The sequence below is a fragment of the Garra rufa genome, chromosome 2 (assembly GCF_049309525.1).
Source record: "Garra rufa chromosome 2, GarRuf1.0, whole genome shotgun sequence".
In the NCBI taxonomy this organism is placed as follows: Eukaryota; Metazoa; Chordata; class Actinopteri; order Cypriniformes; family Cyprinidae; genus Garra; species Garra rufa.
In genome coordinates, this window is record NC_133362.1 from 63,343,154 (window position 1) to 63,360,433 (window position 17,280).

At 38.4% G+C, this 17,280-nt stretch overlaps 1 non-coding gene across 1 annotated transcript in view; it reads right to left on the minus strand.

The window, feature by feature from the left end:
* Positions 1 to 17,226: 17,226 nt before the first annotated feature.
* Positions 17,227 to 17,280, minus strand: part of LOC141327441 (U5 spliceosomal RNA) — a 116-nt gene continuing 62 nt past the window's right edge. Inside the window, exon 1 of the small nuclear RNA XR_012354737.1 lies at positions 17,227 to 17,280. This exon is cut by the window's right edge and continues 62 nt beyond it. This is a non-coding gene — a small nuclear RNA (U5 spliceosomal RNA).

A 17,280-nucleotide genomic window follows, 5' to 3' on the forward strand; every position in this document is an offset into this window, starting at 1 on the left:
TGTTAAGATGTAACTTGCCCTGTTAGGATGTTTTTGATTGAAATAGCTTTTGATTTCAGTAAATATGACCACCTAATGCTGCAAATTCAGAAAATGCCAATTTTCAGTTCTTTACAACCTATAAAATGTTTTAACTCTGTTGTGAATAATAATTTGGAACAGTGCATTTTAATTTTTTTATTTTTGAAATAAATACTGTTATCATTAGGAGGTTTGTTCAATAAAATTCAAATTATACCCTATGTTTGATAACTTAAAAAATTATACTGACTGTCATTTGCATTGACTAATTATGAAAATCGGAGAAAGATATAATTTGCATAATAATTTGGAACACGGTGTAATTTGAAAGTAAATCATATTAGTTTTTATTTAGGTGTATTTTACATTAAAACTCTGTAATTCTAAAAAAGTAGAATATGTATAAAATAGAAAATCAGTCTTAAAATCCACAAATCATGTAACCATGCAATAAAAATGTATTGCATTACATTTTTTTATTGTTATAAAGAAAAAATTAACCAATAAAGAGTGAGTGTATAATTTATTTGCATTAGTCGTGTCAAAAAGCAATACCACAGTAGTCCAAATGACAATACGTTTGCAGTCCTCTCTGGTGGAATATACAGTAGGATGATAATTTAGTGTGGGAAGCAGTGCATAATTCAAGTTGTTAAATGCTGAAAAAGCTAATGACGCGCTTTCTTATTTAAATCACGCATTACCGGCTGAAAGTGAAACACGGCAAATTGCAATCTATGACGGTACTGGCGACAGCCAATGAGCGTTTGATTATCGCTGCCTTTGATTATTCTGGCCAATGACTAGTAGGGAGCCGTTTCCCGGTTAAATTTGAATATGCTGATCGGCTTCTGTTGCAGTCTGTTTCGGTCATTTCTATAGCAACGGCTTTCACGTGGATTATTTTACGTCTGACTGTTTAATTCATATTTTGAGCGAGTTTTGGTTGTGGGATGAAGATTGAGAACAAACAAACGCGAATATGGACTTTTAGCTGCAGCTAAAGATCATGCAAACTGCAAAAGGTAAGTACCTTTTACTATTATATAAAGTTCTATAGACTGTTACGCTAGTTACAATATGGTACTGAAGTGATATACTAATCGCGATTACATATCTTAGTATCCTACCAGTGTGTGTTACTGTGTTTTGTTAGTATTAACTAATACTGTTAGCTGCGGCTAGGCGGTAACATTATATTTATGTCTTGCCGAATATATGTAGTGAAATAAATCTGCAGCTCACTTGAATAGTCAAATACAGACAGTTTACTTAAGATGTAATTGACCTAAATACAGTCACTAATGTTTTGATTCAAGATTAACAAACCAGGTTAGGTGTCAGTTACTGGATCTGTGCATTTTCTTCTTAAAGTTACAGCAGTATAATTAAGCCTAACGTTACCAGTCGGTCTTAATTATAATCAAACAACAAAATACTAAAGAGAAAAATCATTAAATGTACTTAACTTGCCTTTGTATTAGTCCTATTGTTTGTAACTACTTTGATCGTATGTTGAATGAAATACAATATTATAAATAACTATACTGTGATATATTACTATTGTGAAATAATATGGTCATATCGTGCACCCATGCTAGTTTTAAGATCAAACTCATAAAATGTGACAGAACTTCAAAATGAGTAACCTGAGAACACTGTTATGTGAACTCATCTGACAGAGAGAGGACCTGAAAGCATGATCATTGGACTCCATGGAGAAGAATACTATGTAAACCAGGATTTTGGATCAGCTGTGCAGATTTGGTATGGAGCCGGTGAGTACATTTTTGCAAGCCCATGTCTGTCAGTAAGTAGATAATGTCTTATCAAACAAATTAATTTTAATTTAATTGATTGCTTGTGTGTGTGTTTCCCCTTATGATCCAGAAGTTTTGGGAATGAAAATCTTCTACTACATGATCTGCAGAGGAAGTAAGTATTCATTTTACATTAAGACACACATTAATTTAACATTAATTTATTTTTAAAGGAAAGTTCGTAGTATTTTTCTTCAGTTTTTTGTTTTAAATTTGTTTTTGTTTTGTTTTTTACCCCCAGCTGATTCAGCTGATTCCTGGCCATTTGGAGGAGGACTGCTCTTTATCTGGTGTGTCTGTCACTTCTGGTGCAGAGTCATGGACCTTTTGTTGTATGTTTTGGTTTTACTTATTCTCACACTACATTAATTATCAGAGCTACAGTGGTGCCCACAATTATTAGAACACTAGTATTTAAACTACCTTAACTAATGTTTTAAACTTATTTATTTCATTTGCTATAGTGTGTCAGTATGAAATATCAGTTTACATTTCCAAGCGTTCTTTTTGCCATTAATTATAATAATCAGTGACACAATAAGTATGAAAACAAACAGCGCTTCACACAGAGGTCTAATCTCATCATTTAAATTCAGAAGAACTGTGGCAACATCTCCAAGATGCTTAAAGAAACCTACCAGCAAAGCAGTACTGTTAAAAGTTTTAAGCACTTGTGTACAAATTCTGTAAAATGAGAATGTAGATAAAAATGTCAAATGTTTTCTTTATCAATTAACTTCTTTTAACTAAATTAAATCAACATTTGGTGTGACCATCATCTTGTGTTTAAAGCAGCTTTTGCACAAGGTGCACTTGCGGATAGTTTTTCAGGTTTGCAGGTGGGTCTCCTGAAGCATCTTGGAGACGTTGCCACAGTTCTTCTAGATTTAATCTGTCTCAGTTTGTTCTGTTTCTTCATGTCATTCTGTGCAGAATGGATGATGATAAGATCAGATCTCTGTTTGGAGCACTGGCTGTTGTCAAACAAAAATCTTACTGGATTATTACATTTAATGGCAAAATTAATGTTTAGAAATATAAAATAAATTACCCATTGAAACACTACAGCAAAAGATAGACATGACTGAATTAAAATAATTTTTAGCTGGTAAAAATACTAGTGTTCTAATAATTTTGGACACCACTGTATTTGGAGCCCATGGGAGTCAGTAGAATAGTGTGGATTAAAATAAAATGATGTGGATGAGATAGAAATGCATTTTCAGTTAAATTTCACCTCGGAGCTCTGAATAACTGGTAATGAAAAATTCAATAATCTAAATTTACATCTGAAACTAATAAAATTGTTAATCTTGACAATTTTGTAGATGTATTGGTTTTGTATTTATTCAGTTTTAAAGGACTAGTTCAATTCTGACACAAATATTTCCTGCTGATAATTTACTCACTCATGTGTCATTCAAGATGCTTGTGTCTGTCTCTTTTTCTGTCAAAAAGGTTTTTGAGGAAAACATTCCAGGATTTTTCTCCTTATTTAAATGGGAGCCAAGGGGTTGAAGGTCCAAATTTAATTGTCAATGCAGCTTCAAAGGGCTCTACATCATCCCACCCAAGGAATAAGGGTCACTGGGTACTTGTAAAGCCCTTTGAAAGCTGTATTGAAATTTTGAAACCTTTATCCTTGACCTTAATCCAACTGAAGTCCACTATATGGAGAAAAATCCTGAAATCTACTCCTCAAAAACTTTACTTTCTTTTCGACTTAAAGAAAGAAAGAAAGATATGAACATCTTGGATTACATGGGGGTGAGTGAATTATCAGGAAATATTTTCTAATAATTTTAAGGTAAACATATTTAATTAAACGTTTTAATGTAACTGTCCCATGTTCTTTTAATTTAATTGTGCTGTATTTCTTAAAAAATAGCTGAAATGTAAAATGTAAATTTTATATGGCATTTGCAGACTTTGTATTGCAGACTGTTTTTTGTCTTTTAAATAAAAATGTTAATTGTCCACCTTGAGCATGCTTTGACACTTTATTGAAGTTTTTTTTTATTGTAATTATTTGGGGGGGGGGGGGGGGGGGTGCTGCCGGGGCGTCCGGATGTGTGACTAGGGCGCGGGGGCGGATTCCGGCACATCCCGGGGGGGCGTCTGGGGCGGCCTGGACCTCCTGGGCGTTGGCTGGCCCCCATGTGGATCCCGGGTGCAAACCCACTTTAAACCCCTTTGGGCAGGTGGGGCCCAAATGGGTCTGTCAGGAATTGCCCGATTAAGACCCACATAAGACCCTTACAGATCCCACTTAAAACCCACCTGGGCATCCACGGCTTGCCCCCATGTGGATACCGGGTGCAAGCCCACTTTAAACCCCTACAGACTGGTGGGCCCCAAATGGGTCTGACATGTATTGCCCGGTTAAGACCCACATAAGACCCTTACAGATCCCACTTAAAACCCATCTGGGCATCCACGGCTAGCCCCCATGTGGATCCCGGGTGCAAGCCCACTTTAAACCCCTACAGACTGGTGGGCCCCAAATGGGTCTGACATGTATTGCCCGGTTAAGACCCACATAAGACCCTTACAGATCCCACTTAAAACCCACCTGGGCATCCACGGCTGGCCCCCATGTGGATCCCGGGTGCAAGCCCACTTTAAACCCCTACAGACTGGTGGGCCCCTAATGGGTCTGACATGTATTGCCCGGTTAAGACCCACATAAGACCCTTACAGATCCCACTTAAAACCCACCTGGGCATCCACGGCTGGCCCCCATGTGGATCCCGGGTGCAAGCCCACTTTAAACCCCTACAGACTGGTGGGCCCCAAATGGGTCTGACATGTATTGCCCGGTTAAGACCCACACAAGACCCTTACAAATCCCACTTAAAACCCATCTGGGCATCCACGGCTGGCCCCCATGTGGATCCCGGGTGCAAGCCCACTTTAAACCCCTACAGACTGGTGGGCCCCAAATGGGTCTGACATGTATTGCCCGGTTAAGACCCACATAAGACCCTTACAGATCCCACTTAAAACCCACCTGGGCATCCACGGCTGGCCCCCATGTGGATCCCGGGTGCAAGCCCACTTTAAACCCCTACAGACTGGTGGGCCCCAAATGGGTCTGACATGTATTGCCCGGTTAAGACCCACACAAGACCCTTACAAATCCCACTTAAAACCCATCTGGGCATCCACGGCTGGCCCCCATGTGGATCCCGGGTGCAAGCCCACTTTAAACCCCTACAGACTGGTGGGCCCCAAATGGGTCTGACATGTATTGCCCGGTTAAGACCCACATAAGACCCTTACAGATCCCACTTAAAACCCATCTGGGCATCCACGGCTGGCCCCCATGTGGATCACGTGTGCAAACCCACTCTTTGGGCAGGTGGGGCCCAAATGGGTTTGGCATGAATTGCCCAATTAAGACCCATGCAGTACCCTTACAGGTCCCACTTAGTAAGTCTGGGCTTCCACGGCTGGCCCCAATGTAAATCCCGGGTGCAAGCCCATAATGGGGCCCACATTTGCCGCCCATGAAGCCCTCATCTGGGCCCCACATGTCATTGCTGGCTGGGTACCTGCATGAATAAAATAAATTAAAACAAGCTTGAATCTGTGGCCGTCTTTCATGACATTTGTTACATCAATCTATCAGTTAAAGGAATTATTTTAACCAGGAAGCTTGCACACTAATGCTTATGAACTCATGAACTTTCTTTAAAAATACATGCTTCATATTATCCACACAAACTTCATTAATGTTCAAATAAGAGTAAAGTGCTTTTTAGAACAAAATTAAATTTGTTACGATAAACAAAACTCATATAATACTTTTTAGACACAGCGTCAGTGCAACTCGCCTCTCCTCAAAAGGCGGAACCGGTACACAACACTTAAAGGAGCCACGTACCACATTTAACAATTACACCAGCCACTGAAAATAAATCTAACTATGAAAATGTGGAATCGCAACAACTTTGAGAATATAAAATTAAACACATATAAAATAATTGATAATTACGAGAGACATTTTTAAGGAGATTTTAACCCTTTCATGCATGAATTATAAAAAAAATTATTAAATTTTTTATGATTCTTTTCATTACTTTAATATGATGCTAAATTGAAATCCTTTTTAATTTTTACAAAACACATTTTTTAATTATTTAACTGTCCACGTATGTGGACACCATGAAATTGGACATAAAGCCACAGCTGACAATATTGAATATTTAGTTTTAATGGCATGCTATGCTGTTTACATCAGCTCAGTTATTAAAAACAATAATATTACTAAATAATAACAATAAAACACATATTGTAGAAACAACAACAGTAGTTATATATGTGGAAACCTATTAGCAAAATGGGCAAATCATGGAAAACATTCACTGTTTATTGTAACAACTTATAATTTCGCCCTTATCTAACTTCCACTGTTCTCTGGAATATTCTCTATTATTCTTGACCTTGACCTGTGTTGCTCCTGTTTGAAGGCAAAATACAAATTTGTCTCCATATGTATGTGTTAAGTTGCCATTTAATGCTATAATAATTAATTTAAATTGCTATTTATGTTGTTATATTTGTTAAATATCTGTTTTATTAAAATATCACACAATTCATAACATCTTTAAAAAAATAGAATATACATACTAGCAGATTACAGAAATGAGACTTTATGCAATCTGACTCCTGTTGCATAACGTCCACATACATGGACAGTTGGTTTTTGGTGAATAAAAAAAATAATTTTACTCAGAATTTTAGTTAATAAAATACTAACATGTTCATCATACTTTACTGTACACGCTAATATATTTTATATATTTAATATATTTTTATCTCAATTGACCTCCTTCTATAAGTTTTTCACAGATATGTCTGGGCATTTAGCACATGGCTATCCATCCGCTGTCAGCCATCTTGGATTTATGATGTTATCAAGCAACAGGTGTTTCTCAATGTCAAGGATACGTCCTTGGCAGGACTGTTCCTTCCAAATCACTTCCTTCAGAGGCTAGGCGAGGCTCCTCTTAAGCATTCGGAGAACAAGTAAATGGAACAGGCTAGCAAGTGCACGTTATTGCGTCATTACGTGAGTGAAAAGGTCCGCTTTCGGCGCTGAAAAATGGAAGTGCAACCATTACTGGTTTGGTTGCTGTACAGCATTTTTTCTGATATGGAAATGGAGATGGTGAGGCAGCATCGGCGTCAGGCTCGAAGGAGGAGAATTTAAATTTGTCGTGGGAAATTTAATTTAATTTTAAAATTTCGTGGGATGGTAAGTAACGTTAACGCTCTTATCATTCATTTAAAAATAATTACATCCATTATGTCAAATTGACCCGCACTGTTTAAACACACTTGACAGTCAAAGAATCAATATGATTAAAAAGGAGTTTATTGATTTAAAAACGATTATATTGCCTGAGTGAACAGAACTGCGACCATAGCAACGCTCTGTTTTTCATGGCAACAGTGTGCCGTATACTTCACGGTGGTCTGTTATCAAGAAATAACAGACCTGAATTCAACCAAGCCATTGTAATAATATTTGATATTTGAAAAATATTTATAATTTAACCCTTTGAGCAGTACGGTCCCACATATGGGATTCTAATTTCTGTGCCCCTGGGAGTACGGTCCCACATATGGGATTTAGAACGTTCGGTGACGTCACGCAGCTGACAAATTCAAACTGCGCTTTGGCGCGATGGCTGGCGCTGAGCCAGAGACCGACGAGCTCTGCACTTGTCATACAATCACAACTATGCAGTGTTTTTAACAACATAACGCTTATTTTAGGTTTCAGACATTTAAATACACATAAGTACTAGTAAAACGAGACATTAAGAGTTTGTAAAATACACACATAGGTCTATGGAAGCAGCAAATAACCATCTATTCAAATATAATTTGCCGATGTGTTTTATTTCTATCACATACACATAGGCAAAGTAACTAAAAGGTTCACTCTATTCCTCTTCTAGTTCACCAGCCACTTACTTGCATGTATTTCGGGAGAAACGGATGAATGTACATGATGTAAACGCGGCTGACAGGACTCTCTGAACTGCAGCGCGAACAAACATGGCCGCGCCCATCTCACGTTTCAAATCACGATCCAGATCATTTACATAGGGTTTTAAACGATGAATCATACTAATTCACACATATTTGTGAATCGGAATATTAGATAGTTCATGGCATGGTAAGCAAGTGTGTGAGTATTCTGGATAAAAAAGGAAAAAGCGATCTATCTGTCATACAGTGTTATTGTGGCTGTGTTGTGTCACGTGACAAGCATGACGCGTCGCCATGGAAACAATAAGGACGAACGTTCTAAAATAACGGTCGCTTAAAAAAAACTCACTCTCGGGGGTCCACTAGAATATTTTAAACTCACCACTGAAAGGGTTAACAACTATTTGTTAAAGACTTGTCCTATCTCACAAACAAGTCCCCCCTGGAAATCAGTTGAGCCGATATGTTTAATAGATTAATAAACATTAAATAAATGGCAAAACTGAAATTATACTTAAACCTTCCTCTCTTCTACATGTTGTACAGGCTCGGCACTACTGTGCCATCAATGCCACAGTGTCAGTACTGCAGCGGTACTATGGAGGGGAGGACACTCGGCCATACTTCAGGCTGGGCAGAGAGGCCATGCAGCAGCTGATGGTGGGGCCCGACCCTGGAGACACTCGTGTTCCTGTTCTGGCTGGCAACCGATTCAGCCAACAGAGTTGTCTCCAGGGTCTTTAGCGTGCCTCTTCCCACAGTGCACAGAGTTGTCCACAAGATGGCAGATGAGGTGGTGGCTGTGCTCCCCCAATTTGTCCACTTCCCTCGCACACAGGAGGAGCTCCAAGTGGTTGGGGATGGTTTTGCTCGATTGGCTAATCACCAAGCATTTGGCAAGGCAGCAGGGGCAGTAGACGGCTGCCACATTAGAATAAAATGTCCCGGCGGCCCTGATGGTCACGATTACAACAACAGAAAGCTTTTCCCTTCAGTGGTGCTCCAGGCAGTCTGTGACCATCAGGGCCGCTTTATTGACATCTTTGTGGGTTACCCAGGAAGTGTGCATGATGCACGCATTATCAAGAACAGCCCCATCTACACTAGGGGGACTTACCCTCCGCCTGGGTATTTTCTCCTAGCTGACGGTGGCTACCCATGTCTACAGGAACCCCTGGCCCTTATCACACCATATAAGAGGCCAGTGAGAGGCATGGCAGAGCAAAGGTTCAACTACCATCATTCCAAAGGTCGCACAATCATTGAGTGTGCATTTGGAATGATGAAAACCCGCTTCAGGTGCATCTTTTTAGAAGCACTTGAAGTACATACACTGTTTGTCCCTAAGGTAATACATCATTGCAATACTTCTGTAGTGGATTTCTTAAGCAAATCATAGTATCCTACTCAAAATGACAGTTAATGATTAGGGATGCACCGAAATTTCGGCCGCCGAAATTTTCGGCCGAAATAGCATTATCGGTTTTGGCCGAAACGTAAGAAAGCGCCGAAAATAAAAGCCGAAATTGTCGCCACGCCTCTCCCATCCTCCCGTCTCGTTCGCGCTGTCATTACGCATCAAACACGGAGTATGTCGGCGGTTTGGAAGCACTTCAAAGTTTCAGATGAGGACAGCAAAGTTGCAATATGCAACATTTGCTCTGCAAAAGTTTCAAGAGGGGGTTCGACAGCAAAGATATTTTCGACTACAGGTTTAATACACCACCTTAAGTCAAGACACACAATTGAATTTGAGGAATACCGTCAAACAACGTTGGTTAAAACTAAGCCAACTAGCACACCAACACCCTCGGTTGCCACATTTTTCGAAAAAATTAAGAAATTTGCAAATGACAGTGCTAAAGCACGTGACATAACAGAGAAAGTAATGGAATTCATTGCTTTAGATGACCAGCCGTTTTCAGTCGTGGAGGACATCGGATTTCGTAGGCTAATACACCACATTGAGCCGCGTTACACACTGCCAAGCAGACGGTATTTTGCAGAGACCTCTCTACCTGAAATGTATGACCGTGTTGCAAAACATGTTCATGAGCTCATGACCACAGATATCTCTGCTCTAAGTTTTACCACAGACATATGGAGCTCTGACGTTTGTCCAACTAGCATGCTCAGTTTGACAGCGCAGTGGATAAACGCGGAGTTTAAATTGCAAAACATTCTGCTTCATGCACAGGAGTTTGTCGGCTCACACACTGCAGCAGCAATATCCGATGCTTTGGCTAACATGTTTGAAACTTGGAACATAGACAAGTCTAAAGTGCATGTGATTGTGAGAGATAATGCACGGAACATGATAAAGGCTATGGATGACAGTGGATTAAAGAGCATACCTTGTAAGGCACACACGCTGCAGTTGGCTGTGAATGAGGGAGTGCTTAGTCAGCGCAGCATATCAGAAATCACAGCAACTGGGAGAAAAATTGTGGGACATTTTAAGCATTCTCCGCTTGCTTATTCCAGACTACAAGATTTGCAAAAACAGTTTGGGATGCCAACAAAACGACTACAGCAAGATGTGGCCACTCGCTGGAACAGTACATACTATATGTTGCAAGGATTACTTGAACAGAAGCGGGTTTTAGCTGCATACATGACAGATCACGACCTGCCAGCAACTTTGAGTGCACATCAGTAGATGTTGGTGGAAAACATTGTCTCTCTCTTCTCGCCCCGTTCGAACAGTTAACCAAGGAAATAAGCTCAGCTCAAGCGTCTGTTGCTGAAGTTATTCCACTGATCGCAGCACTGAAGCGCCTGCTTGGAAAAGAGGCGGAAACAGATCATGGCGTAAAAACAGCTAAAAAAACTCTACTGGAGGCTGTTAACAAACGCTTCCAAGACATTGAGTCAAACCCTCTTTACGGAATAACAATATTACAACAATATTAGATCCACGCTTTAAAGACCATTACTTTGACGATGAGAAAAGGCAGGATGTACGCGAAATGGTGCAAACAGAGCTCACGGCTCTTGAAACCTCTGGTGAAGCACAAGCCGCGACGGGGAGAACAGAGCAAACTGTGCCTGAGAAACGGTCACGTACAAGTGATGAGGCGCACATTCCTTCGCTTTCTGATATGTTTGACGAAATTTTACAGGAAAGCGTCCCAACCCACAGCGGTGTAAGAGCAAGCGCAGCCTCACAACAAGTAGCAACCTATCTAGCTGAACTACCCATTGGCAGAAGTGACAATCCACTTGACTACTGGCGCGCGAACAAAGATCGCTTTCCTTTGCTTGCATGGACTGCGCGCAAGTACTTATCTGCCCCAAGCACCAGCACAGACAGTGAGAGATTATTCAGTGCAGCATCTCATGTTCTTGATGAGAAGAGAAATCGTCTCTCCAGCCAGAAAGCTGAACAACTTTTGTTCATAAAGAGAAATCTGCCACTTTTGCTAAAATAAAAGCAGCCTAATTTGATGTTGTTTACAGTTAAAGGTTTGATTTATTTATTCTGTTATTGCAATGTTGTTTTGCACAGTAATTTAAAATTGAAGTAAAACGTTTAATGCAGGTAATATTTTGCACAATTCGTAAAGGCACTAAAAGCTAGCACAGACTGAGTGATTTTATTCAGTGCAGTATGTTCTTCATGAGAAGAGGAACTGTGTCTTCAACCAGAAAACTGAAAAACTTTTGTTCATAAAGATAAACCTGCTTCTTTTGCTTAAATTAAAAGCAGACCAATTTAGTGTGTATAGTTATGTTGTTTACAGTAAGAGGTTGGATTTATTTATTTTTCTTCTGTTTGTGCACTGTTGTTTGGTACAGTAATTTAAAATTGAAGTAAAAAAGCAGCTAGCATTTTTTTTGCACAATTTTGTTACAGAAAGAAATTTTATTTAGTTTTGTTATTGTTAAACAGCCTTATTACTGTTATTTATTATCAATAAAAGTTTGATTGCTTAATTAATTTGTAGTTTTTTTAATACAAACAAAAAGAAAATATTTTAAACATGTTTTTTAATGAAGCCATTTTCGGTTTCGGTATCGGTTTTTGGCCAAGTGCATCCAAAATTTTCGATTTCGTTTTCGGCCCAGAATTTTCATTTCGGTGCATCCCTATTAATGATAGTCACACTACCTTACTGTATGTGTTCATGTTTTTTCATAACTCAACAGTCTTGTTTTGCTCTGCCTTGCGCATAGGTGTTGACGGCTTGTGTAATTTTGCACAACATTTGTGTTGGTGTCAGGGACGTGCTGGAAGAGGTTGTGGAGGAGAACAACCAGCCACCTGTGGAGCTTAATGGTGGGGAGAGCCGGAATGGAGCTCCTTGGCGGGTGTCGCTGACCAACGAGGTGTCTGCACTCCGCGAGGCACCTCTTGACCATGACTATTTTTGTCAGGTGAATAATTAAGTGTGGACTATGACCTGCTGTGCTTACATCCAAGTACATACAACCCCACCATTGGTAAATACCCATAGTCAAGAAGGTAAATGTAATATACTTAATGTACCAGTGATGTACTGTGTTATGGTCTTAACTGACCAAAAAAGTACATTAAAGGGATAGTTCACTCCAAACTTCTGTCATCATTTACTCTCCCTCAAGTTGTTTCAAACCTGTATGAATTTCTTTTTTCTGCTGAGCACAAAAGAAGATATTTTGAAAAATGTCTGTGACCAAACAGTTGATGGACCCCATTGACTTGCATAGTAGGAAGCAAAATACTATTGAAGTCCATGGGGTCCATCAACTGTTTGGTTCCAGACATTTTTCAAAATATCTTCTTTTGTGTTCAGCAGAAAAAAAAAGGCAATTTCCTGCTGTCGCCTTGCCATCCTCTGTCCCTTGACCTGTGGCAGGACACTTACATTCCTAAACAGTGAAGACCAAAAAGTTGTGATGCTTTACACTACCGTTCAAACGTTTTGGGGTCAGTACGATTTAAAATGTTTTTAAAAGAATTCTCTTCTGATAACCATGGCTGCGCTTATTTGATTAAAAATACTTCAAAAATCATAGTTATAGTATTAATTGTTATTTCAGTGTAAATCAGCTGTTTTCTATGTGAATATACAGTAAAGTGTAATTTATTCCTGTGATCAAAGCTGAATTTTCAGCATCACCAGTCTTCAGTGTCACATGATCCTTCACAAATCAGTATAATGTGAGGATTTGATGCTCAAGAAACATTATGATTATCAATGTTGAAAACAGTTGTTTGTCTGTCAGTTGTACAGTTTTTTTTTCCACAGGATTCTTTGATTAATAGGAAGTTCAAAAGAACAGCATTTGTTTTGTACAGTATTGATTTCTTTACTCCAAAAAAATAAAAATAAAATTCTCACTGACCCCAAACTTTTGAATGGTAGTGTATTAGTACTATTGTACACTTCACCGGAAGCAGGCCCAAGTCTGTCAGATTAACATTCAAGGCTTACTTCAAAAATCACAAGTTACATTAAAATGTGGATAAACAATTATTTCCATACTTGTCTCCCACCTTGTACTTGGTTTTTAAATTGTCCCACTTTTTTTTGGCCTGGGCGTGGGAAACCCTCCCTTCGAGCCCCATCTTCTCCAAAATAAGCCTACACTGTTAGACATTTCAAAGGGTTTTTACAGTAACTTACTGGCAACACTGTTGCCAGTAAGTTACTGTAATTAGAATTTACAGTACCCAACTGTATTTCAGTTTACAGTAAGGTACTGTAGTAATGTACTGCCATATATTATTGTAATTCATTGTTTTGTATATAGATTTAATTAAATTTTATAATTTTATATAGAATTAATTTTATAGTTACTACTGATATTCAATTCAAACAGACACAATTATTCCAAAATATCACATTTTTTATTTAAACATTGCATATATAACACTGAAACACAGAAAAAAATATTCCAATGCTGGAACACTGCATCTTCACTCTTTCTCCCATCAAATGGCATTCCAGGTGCTGCTCCAAAACATAGGTCACCTTTGCTCACCGTCCACTTTGTTACACAGAGAAATTTGTTCCCTGGAAAAAAAAAAAAAAAAAAAAAAAAAAGAAATTACACATTTGTAAAAGACAAACCCCCATATGGAATACACAAACCTCTCAAAATCATAGTGAAGTTATTCTCTTAACATGAATTATTAGTCCCAGCGTGGGTAACCTGCTCTTGTCCTCTGTGATGCTTCATTTGAGTTGCCTTTAAACACACACAAAATGCAGTAAATATTAAATTCAATTTAAAAAAAGGCAGCTAGTCATAAAACTTTTGTTTAACCTAACGTTAGTTAACATACGATTTTGTATTCTCAACTATAGGCTACTGCTGAACATTAAATAACACCTGAACAAAATTTCACATTAGCTAACTGTTAATATAAGATTATGCTTTGCGCGTTAAAATAATTTAATTTGGTAATTTAATAAGCTGACAGCGTCATTTGTTAATTGAAAGTACAGCGCAGTTTACCGTGGTAAAGTTTATGTACCATAATGTTGACGAGTAAATGTTACTAGGTTAAACTGTTGGGCAAAAATCTGACAAACCACACACAAACAGACATACAAATAACAAATATATATATATATATATATATATATATATATATATATATATATATATATATATATATATTACCTTGCTTGCTTGTAAGGTGCGTCAATACACAGCGCAGATGCTCTTCGGAACTCTCCCGCTCTCGGGTTCCATCCCCGGGGGAAACCCCCGGCTCTGCCTCGCTGGTTCCGTGTCCTCAGACGCGAGCGACGCGACGCGACAAAAGACCGTATAGAAACCAATCCGTGAAACTATCCACAATAGATGCAGGACAGTAAACTGATGCCCCAGTATATTTTTGAGGTTCAGTAGTACTCTAAATTAAATACGCTGTTCCACTCGCACTGTTTCTAAAACGAAGGATAAACTCCTGTGGCGAAAAATCCTGTCAGTCCAAATGTAAGAAATGAGGAAAAGAATTATCTCAATTGAGTGGCGCCAAAGAGGTCGTTACCACAAATACAGTAGTATACCTCAATTTTTAAAAATACAGTTAGTCTCTGTATGTGGTGTTTGACGTCACAGAAAATTCCCATGATGCAAAGGGAATTACAGTTATTTACTTTAAAGGGAATTTGCTGTTTTATACTGGGTGATATACAGTAAAAAACTGTAGAAATTACAGAAATGTCTAACAGTGTATATGTGAATGACGGGGAGAAATAAAAAGAAGATTACACAGCTATCACTTCTGAACATTAAATAATTTACTTCTCACCGATATCCGTTCGCCGCGGTGTCTCTCTCCCCGGTAAACAGCTGTTTTTTTTCTACACGGAGACAAATGACTGCCTCCGTTTGTTCCTTGGTCCCTGTTAAAAAAGACGAGAAAGCTATGAATAACGCTGTGAATGGTATAATATTAACGTTAAATTACTTTGGACAACTTAACTAAGTTAGTAATTTACAAAAGAAATGCCGGTGAAGGCTAACAATTGTGAAATGACATGATGGTCCAGTTCAGTTAGCCATCAATAACGTAATTTGTAATACCAATACGGTAGTAATTGTCATAGTCAGGCGGGTTGAGGAGTGGAGATGGAGGAGGAGAACTGGATTAAATGTAATATAAAGTTTATTTAACAAAAATACTGAAATTACAAACAACCAAATCAAAACCAGGAGCAAGAATTGAGAACATGTAACGTTAATGACGGACAGCTGGGAGTGATCAGACACAGACTAAAATACACAGAAAACAAGGCGTGGTTACAAACGAGATGACGAGGGGGAAATACAAATATGGGCATAGACTGAACCAACTAAGAACAAACCAAAAGGGGGAGACAAGGACTAAACCATATGGACTAGAAACAGAAGGGGAAAAACATTGGGAAAACAGAACAGGACAGGACAAAATACTGACAGTAATCTGTACTGTTTAATACAAAAATGTTTTTTAAGTAATTTGTAAATGTACTTACATTTGAAAGCATATTGCCACGTTGGCGCTCCGACTCCGCTAACGTCCAACATTTTGTATTTTTGAACAAGATAGCAAAGCTGTGCGCATAGGATTGTGGGTGATTGTAGAGAGCGAAGGCTACACTTATGCATCCTTTCTTGTGTATAGGATGTTTTTCAAACGAAGGACGCAAAATGAAGAGCGACTTTCGGGAGCGACAGCCAATAGAAAAGAAGACGATAGTGCTCATGTGATCATTCTCCTTTCAGCTCTAGCAATGATCTTAAAAAATCAAAACCAAAATGTGTTAAATGTATGACAACAGACAAAATCATAAATGATTAGATAGCAAATAAACGTACCATATTAAAAATAATATTAACTGCATTAAAATGAATTGTAACTTGCTTGTCTTGCTTTGGATAAAAACGTCTGTTAAATGATTAAATGTAAATGTAATGTAAATGTAATTGTATAGAAACACTACCGTTTACACTCCTACTCACACAATGTATAAAATGCATTTAATTATGTATACTACATATATTAATGCAATTAAATTAATACTGGAGTAATGCACTGTGTACATAAACAAACTTTATATTAATACAATAAGCTATATGTATGTATTCAGTGCAATATAGGCTACAGTATACATTTTAGAGTGCATAAATACACACACACATACATTATATACATTGCATATACTGTATATGTATATAAATGTATATAAACAATACATACTATGTAGTCTCATTACATTTGTTCATAAATTGTCAATAAATGGTAATAACAGAAATATTTATCTTGTGTTTGTGTGTGTGTGAATATTATTTTTCCCTTTTTTTAGTTGAAGAATGCAAAAAAAAAATGGAAAAACCTTTGTGATATATATAGAAGAGAGTTAAACAAAATAAAAGAAAGAAAAAGTGGCTCAGCTGCTTGTCCAGTAAAACCTTGGAGGTATGGGCTTCCTTAAGCCATTTATAGAGTACCGAAGCACAAGTGGAAACATGTCCCAAGGAGTTGGGGAGCCCACTGTGGCAATTGAACTCCAAAACCAGAAAAAGACAGAAGTCGCTGCTAGTGTCAACAGGGCTTTATGTTTCGCGAAAATCCTGTCCCACAAAGTCTGTGGAAAAATCCTATTGGGTTATATGTATATACAAATAATACAAAATTAAGGATAATTCTTTGGCTTCAATATATCTCGCGGAAAGGATTTTCCTCGAGCGTTAGATACTTACGCAGTACTCGTTCCCTCTCTGAGAGAACCGAGGTTACGTTAGTAACCGAGTACGTTTGTTTGAACCATCTCCTGGGAGAACAAGAGCGTATAACACTGTTTTATCTTGATTGGGTATTATGCTGGTATTACGAGGCGCGCTTCGTTCCACTGCACGCTGGCGGGTGGCCAGATTGACTCTGCTCTTGACACTCTAGTGTAGCTCTGCTGTGAGCAGAGCCCCCAAAAATACAGGTCACTCGCAAAGGTTCCCC